A 10,721-nucleotide genomic window follows, 5' to 3' on the forward strand; every position below is an offset into this window, starting at 1 on the left:
GTATTTCTGTGGGGTCGGTGGTGATATCCCCTTTATCATTTTTAATTGCGTCTATTTGATTCCTCTCTCTTTTCTTCTTTATTAGCCTTGCTAGCGGTCTGTCAATTTTGTTGATCTTTTCAAAAAACCAACTCCTGGATTCATTGATTTTTTGGAGGGTTTTTTGTGTCTCTATCTCCTTCAGTTCTGCTCTGATCTTAGTTATTTCTTGCCTTCTGCTAGCTTTTGAATGTGTTTGCTCTTGCCTCTCTAGTTCTTTTAATTGTGATCAAGTGGGCTTCATCCCTGGGATGCAAGGCTGGTTCAACATTCGCAAATCAATCAACGTAATCCAGCATATCAACAGAACCAAAGACAAGAACCACATGATTATCTCAATAGATGCAGAAAAGGCTTTTGACAAAATTCAACAGCCCTTCATGCTAAAAACGCTCAACAAATTCGGTATTGATGGAACGTACCTCAAAATAATAAGAGCTATTTATGACAAACCCACAGCTAATATCATACTGAATGGGCAAAAACTGGAAAAGTTCCCTTTGAAAACTGGCACAAGACAGGGATGCCCTCTCTCACCACTCCTATTCAACATAGTGTTGGAAGTTCTGGCTAGGGCAATCAGGCAAGAGAAAGAAATCAAGGGTATTCAGTTAGGAAAAGAAGAAGTCAAATTGTCCCTGTTTGCAGATGACATGATTGTGTATTTAGAAAACCCCATCGTCTCAGCCCAAAATCTTCTTAAGCTGATAAGCAACTTCAGCAAAGTCTCAGGATACAAAATTAATGTGCAAAAATCACAAGCATTCTTATACACCAGTAACAGACAAGCAGAGAGCCAAATCAGGAATGAACTTCCATTCACAATTGCTTCAAAGAGAATCAAATACCTAGGAATCCAACTTACAAGGGATGTAAAGGACCTCTTCAAGGAGAACTACAAACCACTGCTCAGTGAAATCAAAGAGGACACAAACAAATGGAAGAACATACCATGCTCATGGATAGGCAGAATCAATATTGTGAAAATGGCTATACTGCCCAAGGTTATTTATAGATTCAATGCCATCCCCATCAAGCTACCAATGAGTTTCTTCACCGAATTGGAAAAAACTGCTTTAAAGTTCATATGGAACCAAAAAAGAGCCCGTATTGCCAAGACAATCCTAAGTCAAAAGGACAAAGCCGGAGGCGTCACGCTACCTGACTTCAAACTATACTACAAGGCTACAGTAACCAAAACAGCATGGTACTGGTACCAAAACAGAGATATAGACCAATGGAACAGAACGGAGCCTTCAGAAATAATGCCACACATCTACAACCATCTGATCTTTGACAAACCTGAGAAAAACAAGAAATGGGGAGAGGATTCCCTATTTAATAAATGGTGCTGGGAAAATTGGCTAGCCATAAGTAGAAAGCTGAAACTGGATCCTTTCCTTACTCCTTATACGAAGATTAATTCAAGATGGATTAGAGACTTAAATGTTAGACCTAATACCATAAAAACCCTAGAAGAAAATCTAGGTAGTACCATTCAGGACATAGGCATGGGCAAGGACTTCATGTCTAAAACACCAAAAGCAACGGCAGCAAAAGCCAAAATTGACAAATGGGATCTCATTAAACTAAAGAGCTTCTGCACAGCAAAAGAAACTACCATCAGAGTGAACAGGCAACCTACAGAATGGGAGAAAATTTTTGCAATCTACTCATCTGACAAAGGGCTCATTTCCAGAATCTACAAAGAACTCAAGCAAATATACAAGAAAAAAACAAACAACCCCATCCAAAAGTGGGGAAAGGATATGAACAGACATTTCTCAAAAGAAGACATTCATACAGCCAACAGACACATGAAAAAATGCTCATCATCACTGGCCATCAGAGAAATGCAAATCAAAACCACAATGAGATACCATCTCACACCAGTTAGAATGGCAATCATTAAAAAATCAGGAAACAATAGGTGTTGGAGAGGATGTGGAGAAATAGGAACACTTTTACACTGTTGGTGGGATTGTAAACTAGTTCAACCATTATGGAAAACAGTATGGCGATTCCTCAAGGATCTAGAACTAGATGTACCATATGACCCAGCCATCCCACTACTGGGTATATACCCAAAGGATTATAAATTATGCTACTACAAAGACACATGCACACGTATGTTTATTGCGGCACTATTCACAATAGCAAAGACTTGGAATCAACCCAAATGTCCATCAGTGACAGACTGGATTAAGAAAATGTGGCACATATACACCATGGAATACTATGCAGCCATAAAAAAGGATGAGTTTGCGTCCTTTGTAGGGACATGGATGCAGCTGGAAACCATCATTCTTAGCAAACTATCACAAGAAGAGAAAACCAAACACCGCATGTTCTCACTCATAGGTGGGAACTGAACAATGAGCTCACTTGGACTCGGGAAGGGGAACATCACACACTGGGGCCTATCATGGGGAGGGGGGAGGGGGGAGGGATTGCATTGGGGAGTTATACCTGATATAAATGATGAATTGATGGGTGCTGACGAGTTGATGGGTGCAGCACACCAACATGGCACATGTATACATATGTAACCTGCACGTTATGCACATGTACCCTAGAACTTAAAGTATAATAAAAAAAAAATTTTTAATTTATATTATGAATTGTTTTCTGGTTTCATTAAATTGTCTATATTCTCTTGTCTCACTGAGTTTCTTTAAGATAATTACAGTAATATGTCAATTAATGATGGGATATGTTCTGAGAAATGTGGTGTTAGGTGATTTTGTCATTGTATGAACATCATAGAATGTACTTACATAAACCTAGATGGTATAGCCAACTACATACCTAGGCTATATGATATAGCTTATTGTTTCTAGCATCCACACCCGTCCACCATATTATTGCACTGAATACTGTAGGCAATTGTAACACAATATTAAGTATGTGTATCTAAACATAGAATAGATACAATAAAAATAGAGTATAAAAGATTAAAAAAATTGCACCTTTATAGGGCACTTACCATGAATGAAGCTTAAAAGACTAGGAGTTGCTCTGGATGATTTAATGAGTGAATGATGAGTGAATGGGGGAAGGTCTGCAGCATTACTGTATACTATTATTGAATTTGTAAACACTGTACACATAGTCTACACTGCTTATTTTAAAAATATTTCTTTAATAATAAATTAACCTTAGCTTACTGTAATATGTTCACTGTGTAATCTTTTAAATATTTTTAAATTTTGGACCCTTTTGAAATAACACTTAGCTTAAAAGACAAACAGATTGTATAGTTATACAAAAACATTTTCTTTCTTTGTATCCTTAGTCTCTAAGCTTTTAAATATTATTTCTTAAATTATTTTTGTTAAAAACAAAGACACAAACACACACACTAGCCTAGGCCTACACACAATTAAGATAATCAGTATCCTTGTCTTCCACTTCCACATTTTGTCTGGACTATCTCCTGAATGACCTGCCTGAGGCTCTCCTTGAGGAAGTGTCACTCTTTTCAGAAATATGTCCATGGTAGGGGTTTACTTAGTTTTCTTTCTTTCCTTCTTTCTTTCTCTCTCTCTTTCTTTTTTTCTTTCTTTCTCTCTCTCTCTCTCTCTATTTCTTTCTTCTTTCTTTTTTTGAGATGGGGTGTCACTCTGTTGTCCAGGCTGGAATACAGTGGTGTGATCTTGGCCCAGTACAACCTCTGCCTCCTGGGTTCAAGTGATTCTCCTGCCTTAGCCTCCTGAGTAGCTGGGATTACAGGCACCCACCACCAAGCCTGGCTAATTTTTGTATTTTTAGTAGAGATGGAATATTGCCATGTTGACCAGGCTGGTCTTGAACTCTTGACCTCAGGTGATCCACCTGTCTTGGCCTCCCAAAGTGCAAACTGCTGGGATTACAGGTGTGAGCCACTGCGCCTGGCCTAGTTTCTATTTTTAAATCATAGATTTGCTTGGTGACATCACTCCAAGAACCAAGCAAGGTTCTTGATGCAGTCATAGATGTTGTAATCCTTCCAGGATTGATTAATGTCTTCTCCATGTCTTCCACAGTTGCAATAACTTGGGTAAATATCTTCTTAGGTAGTAGCCCTAAAAGTGGCTATGACTCCTCAACCCATTGTTTGGATAAAAGAGATGGTGTTTGGAGGGAGAAACACCACATTGATATTGGATGAAGGTGACAAATAGGAGAATGTGTGGGAACATTATCAAAAATAAGCAAATTATTGAAAGGTATGTTATTCTCCAAACAGTACTTCATTTTGCTGGGATAGCAATCAGGAGGGCATCTTGGAAGATAAGATGTGTCATAGGCAGGAAGACTACTTGAGCCCAGGAGTTGAAGACCAGCCTGGGCAACAGAGCAAGACCTTGTCTATACTTAAAAAAAAAAAAAAAAATCCAGGCATGATGGCTCACACTTGTAGTCCCAGCTACTTGGGAGGCTAAGGTGGGAGGATTGCTTGAGCCCAGAAGGTCAAGGCTGCAGTGAGCTATGATTACTCCACTGAACCTCCAACTTGGGCAACAGAGTGAGCCCCTGTGTCTAAACAAACAAAACTCCAAAAGTCAGAAAAAGAGTGGTGGAAAAAAATAGGAACAAAGGGCAAAGGCAACAAATAGAAAACATTGACAAATACAATATCTACCATATCAGGAATCACTTTAAATGACAATGATCCAAAAACTCCAACTGAAAGAGATTGTCAGAGTGGATCAATAACAAGCTTCAACTATATGTAAATTCACATTCAATATTAAGACACATAGAGATTGAAAGTAAAGAGAGGAGAAAGATAAGCCATGCTAACACTAATCAAAAGAAAGCTGGACCAGACTTCAAAGTGAGGAATTTTATCAGAAATAAAAAGGTGGAGTACATAATGACCAAGGGATCAATTCTCCAAGTAGACTTAATAATCGTTCATGTGTATGCATGTAACCACAGAGCATCAAAATATGTGAGTCACAAACTGATGGACCTACAAGGAGAAATAGATGACTTACCATTATACTTGGAGACTTTAGTGCTCCTCTATTAGAAATGGACAGATACAGCAGGCAGAATATCAGTAAGGGTATCCTTGAAATAAACAGCACCGTTAATCAACCGGATATAATTACATTTATAGATTACTTTATCCAATAACAACAGATTACACTTTCTTCTCAAGCCCACATGGAACATTCATCAAGATAGAACCACATTCTGGGCCATAAAATGTGTCTTAATAAATTTAAAACAATAGAAATCACACAATATCTGCTGTAATACCCCAGTGGAATTAAACTAGAAATCAATAGCAGAAAGAAAACGGGGAAATTCCAAAATACATGGAGATTAAATAACACACTTCTACATAACACATGGTTCAAGGGGAAATATCAAGAAAAAATTAAAAATAGGTTGGGCACAGTGGCTCAAGCTTGTAATCCCAGAACTTTGGGAGGCTGAGGTGGATGGATCACCTGAGGTCAGGAGCTTGAGAACAGCTTGGCCAACGTGGTGAAACCCTGTCTCTACTAAAAATACAAAAATTAGCTAGGCCTAGTGGCAGGCATCTGTAATCCCACCTACTTGGGAAGCTGAGGCATGAGAATCACTTGAACCCAGGAGACAGGGGTTGCAGTGAGCCAAGATCCCACCACTGCCCTCCAGCCTGGGCGACATAGTGAGACTCCATCTTAAAAAAAAAAAAAAAAGAAAAAAAAAGACGACTGATGATGGTGGCTTCCGCTTGTAATCCCAGCACTTTGGGAGGCTGAGGTAAGCAAATCACTTGAGGTCAGGAGTTCAAGACCAGCCTGGCAAAATGGTGAAACTCTGTCTTTACTAAAAATATAAAATAGCTGGGCATGTTGGTGGGCATCTGTAATCCCAGTTACTCGGGAGGCTGAGGCAGGAGAATCATTTGAACCTGGGAGGCGGAGGTGGCTATGAGCTGAGATTGCACCATTGTGCTCCAGCCTGGATGACAAGAACAAGACTCCATCTCAAAAAATAAATAAATAAATAAATAAATAAATAAATAAAAGAAAAAAGAAAAAATATGTTGAACTAAATGAAAATACAACTTATCAAATTTGTGGGATACAACAAAAGCAGTGTTTAAGGGGAAATTTGTATAATTGTATACATTAGAAAAGAGGTAAGGTCTCAAATCAATAATTGCCACTTTAGTAAACTAGAAAGAGAAGAGCAAATTAAACCCAAAGTAAGCAGAAGAAAAGAAAAAATAAAAGAGCAGAAATCAATAAAATCAAAAATCAAAATCAGTAGAGAAAAGTAATAAATCCAAAAGCCAGTTATTTGAAAAGTTCACTAAAGTCAATAAACCTGTAGTCAGACTAACTATGAAAAAAAGAGAGAAGACACAAATTACTAACATCAGACCCAGATTGCGCACATTCAGGGTGGTATGGCCGTAGACCAAATTACTAATATCAGAAAAAAGAATGGACATTACTACAGATCCCATGGATGTGAAGACGATAAAAGAATATTATGGACAATTCTATGCCCATGAATTTGCTAATGTGTAGATGAAATAGGCCAAATTTTGAAAGATACAATCTGCCAAAACACACAAGAAGAAATAGACAATATATTGATTAAAGAAATTAAATCAATAATCAGTAACCTTCCAAAACTGGAGGCACCAGGCCTTCTGTTTACTGGTGAATTCTACCAAACATTAAAGGAAGAAATTATACCAATTCTCTAAAATCTTCTACAAAAGACAGAAGCAGACGGAATGCCTCCTAACTCATCCTATGAGTGCAGCATTACTCTAATACCAAAGACAGATGAGACATTACAACAAAATTATAAGACATCTGTCATGAACATAGATTGGTAAAATCCCCCCAAAATGTTAGCAAATTGAATCCAACAATGTATAGAACAAATTATATACCACAACCTAGTGGAATTTATTTCACGTATGGAAGGTACAACATTTGAAAAATCAGTGTTTTCTACCACATCCAACAAGTTAAAGAAGAAAATTCACAAATATAACTCAAAATGAACCTTAGACCTAAATGTAAAATGCAAAACTGTAAAATTATTGGAAGATAACACAGGAGAAAATGTAGATGACTATGGATATGGTGATGACTTTTTAGATACAATACCAAGGATAGAATCCATGAAATCAATAATTGATAAGCTGGACCTCATTAAAGTTACAAACTTCTGCTCTGCAAAAGACAATGTCAAGAACATGAAAATACAAGCCATAGAAATATTTGCAAAATATACAAGTGATAAAAAACTATTGTCTAAAAATATAAGAACTCTTAAACTCAACAGTAAGAAAATGAACAACTTACGAAAAAATGGGCCCAAAGCCTGAACAGATATTTCCTTAGGGAAAATATATAAATGGCAAGTAAACATTGGAAACATAGTCAATATCGCATATAATTAGGGAATTCCAAATTAGAATGAAATTCCATTGCAGCCGGCATGGTGGCTCACGCCTGTAATCCCAGCACTTTGGGAGGCCGAGGCAGGTGGATCAGAGGTCAGGAGACTGACACCATTCTGGCTAACACGCTGAAACCCTGTCTCTACTAAAAATACAAAAAATTAGCCAGGCGTGGTGGCGGGTGCCTGTAATCCTAGCTACTCGGGAGGCTGAGGCAAGAGAATGGTGTGAACCCAGGAGGCGGAGCTGGCAGTGAGCCGAGATCTCGCCACTGCACTCCAGCCTGGGCAACAGAGCAAGACTCCGTCTCAAACAAAACAAAACAAATCCCATTACATATGTATTAGACTGGCCAAAATCCAAAACAGTGACAACACCAAATCCCAGCAAGGATGTGGAGCAATAGGAATTCTCATTCATTGCTGGTGGCAATACAAAATGACACAGCCACTTTGGAAGACAGTTTGGCATTTGCTTACAAAAGAAAACCTATTTTTACCATATAATCCAGCCGTGGCACTCATTGGTATTTACCCAAAGGAGTTGAAAACTTATGTCCACACAAAAACCCGTTAATGTAGTTTGACAGCAGCTTTATTTATAACTGCAAAAACCTGGAAGCAATCAAGATGCCCTTAAAAAATAAACTTTTATACATCCAGACAATGGAATATTATTGGTGGTAAAAAGAAAGGAGTTTTCAAGTCATGAAATGACATGGAGGAAACTGAAATGCATATTACTAATCGAAAGAAACCAATCTGAAAAGGCTCCATACTGTATGATTCCAACTATATGTCATTCTGGAAAAGGGAAAACTAGGGGGAGGGGAAAAAGACCAGTGGTTGCCAGGAATTAGGGAGAAAGGCAGGGATGAATAGACAGAGCACGGAGGATTTTTTTAGGGCAGTGAAACTGTGTATTATACTACAATGGTAGATGTATGTCATTACACACTTGTCAAAACCCACAGAATGTGCAACAATGAGAACCCTCATGGAAACTGCGGACTTTGCATGATACTGATGCGTCACAGTGTAGGTTCATGGACTGTTAACAAATGCACCACTGCGGTGTGGGATGTTGATAATGGGGAAGGTTGTGTGTGTCAAGGGACAGTGCGTATGTGGGAATTCTCAGTACTTTTTCTCACTACTGCTGTGAACCTAAAACTTCTCTAATAAATAAAGCTTATTAATAAAAAAAGATAAAGTATGATGGTGCCAATTAAGTTGTGGCATCACTTGAAGATCACTCACTCAGAATTTAAAGAAAAAAGAATTAAATATTTTATTATTTTTTCCTTTTATTTTCTTTTTCTTTAAAAAATTTTAATTTTGGCTGGGCATGGTGGCTCACACCTTTAATCCCAGCACTTTGGGATGCCAAGGAAGGCAGATCACAAGGTCAAGAGATCGAGACCATCCTGGTCAACATGGTGAAACCCCATCTCTACTAAAAATACAAAAATTAGCTGGGTGTGGTGGCGCACACCTGTAGCCCCAGCTACTCAGGAGGCTGAGGCAGGAGAATAGCTTGAACCTAGGAGGCAGAAGTTGCAGTGAGCTGAGATCGTGCCACTGCACTCTAGCCTAGCAACAGAGCAAGACTCCATCTCCAAAAAAAAATAATAATTTTTAATTTTTGTGGGAACATAGAAGGTGCATAGATTTTGGGTTATTTTTTGAGACAGAGTTTCGCTCTTGTTGCCCAGACTGGAGTGCAATGGTGTGATCTCGGCTCACCACGACCTCCGCCTCCTAGGTTCAAGCGATTCTCCTGCCTCAGCTTCCCAAGTAGCTGGGATTACAGGCATGTGCCACCACACCTGACTAATTTTGTATTTTTAGTAGAGGTGGGGTTTCACCATGTTGATCAGGCTAGTCTCAAACTCCCAACCTCAGGTGATCTGCCTGCCTCAGCCTCCCAAAATGCTGTGATTATAGGGGTGAGCCATGGCACCCGGCCATAGGTGCATAGTTTATGGGGTACATGAGATGTTTTGATACAGGCAGGCAATATGAAATAATCACATCATGGAGAATGAGGTATCCATCCCCTCAAGCATTTCTCATTTGTGTTACAAACAATCCAATTATACTCTTTTAGTTATTTTTTATATATACAATTAAAATATTTTGGCTGTAGTCACCCTGTTGTGCTATCAAATACTAGGTATTAATACTCACATGATGGAGAATGGGGTATCTGTCCCCTCAAGCGTTTATCCTTTGTGTTACAAGCAATCCAATTATACTCTCTTAGTTATTTAAAAATGTACAATGATTATTGACTCTAGTCACCCTGTTGTACTATTAAATAGTAGGTCTTACTCATTTTTTCTAAGTATATTTTTGTACCCGTTAACGATCCCCACCTCCCTGTCACCCCCGGATTAAATATTTTAAATATAGGTATGATGAGTTCTTTAAAGGCTAAAAGTTGTTTGCCACATCTTTTCCTATTAGAAATGAGACAACCTCCAAAGCTCCTTGCACAGTTAAGCTATTTTGTTACACAGGCTGCAGAAGAGCACATAGAGTTGCAAGCCTTATAAAGTCTTTTACAGATGACATTGTTGGATGCCTGCTGGATGAAAAGTCAGTCAAGGAAATCATGGTAATGCCACTTTCCAATGACTCAGTAACTTGTTGCCTTAAAGATTTGGCTAGAAAAGTAATAACTGAATTAATAATATCTCTTCTGCAGAATTGTACTTTTGCTTACCGCTGGGGCAAATCTATAAATCTGATGGGGCTTGCTCTTGGGCATGTATTCATCCAGTATCAGCCCCAACTAATAATCACCAAAGATCCTTCACGGGAATTATTTGGCAACAAATGCAAATCGTGGAATAACTCTTTTGACAATGAACTTGTCTCTTAGTAAGAAATACAAAGCTTTGAAAAGCCTCTTATGAATCTCACGTTGTATCCTGGAACAAGTCTATTGACATTTGCATGCATGACACAAAAACTACGGTGAGTAAAACTGCTGGTTCCTTAGCATGAATCCAGGCAGTGGCTTTCGATTGTACCAGTTGTCTCCATACCAGAAGTACCATATGTCCTCCACCATCCCATACATGCAGTTAAAAAAAGACAAGACAGTTTCACTTAAAAATGTCCTTGATGAAGCTGTGAAAGTCAATAATTCCATTAAATCTTAACTTACTTCCTTCCTTCCTTCCTTCCTTCCTTCCTTCCTTTCTTTCTTTCTTTCTTTCCTTCTTTCTTTCTTTCTTTCTTTCTTTCTTTCTTTCTTTCTTTCTTTC

The sequence above is a fragment of the Piliocolobus tephrosceles genome, chromosome 7 (assembly GCF_002776525.5).
Source record: "Piliocolobus tephrosceles isolate RC106 chromosome 7, ASM277652v3, whole genome shotgun sequence".
NCBI classification, from domain to species: Eukaryota; Metazoa; Chordata; class Mammalia; order Primates; family Cercopithecidae; genus Piliocolobus; species Piliocolobus tephrosceles.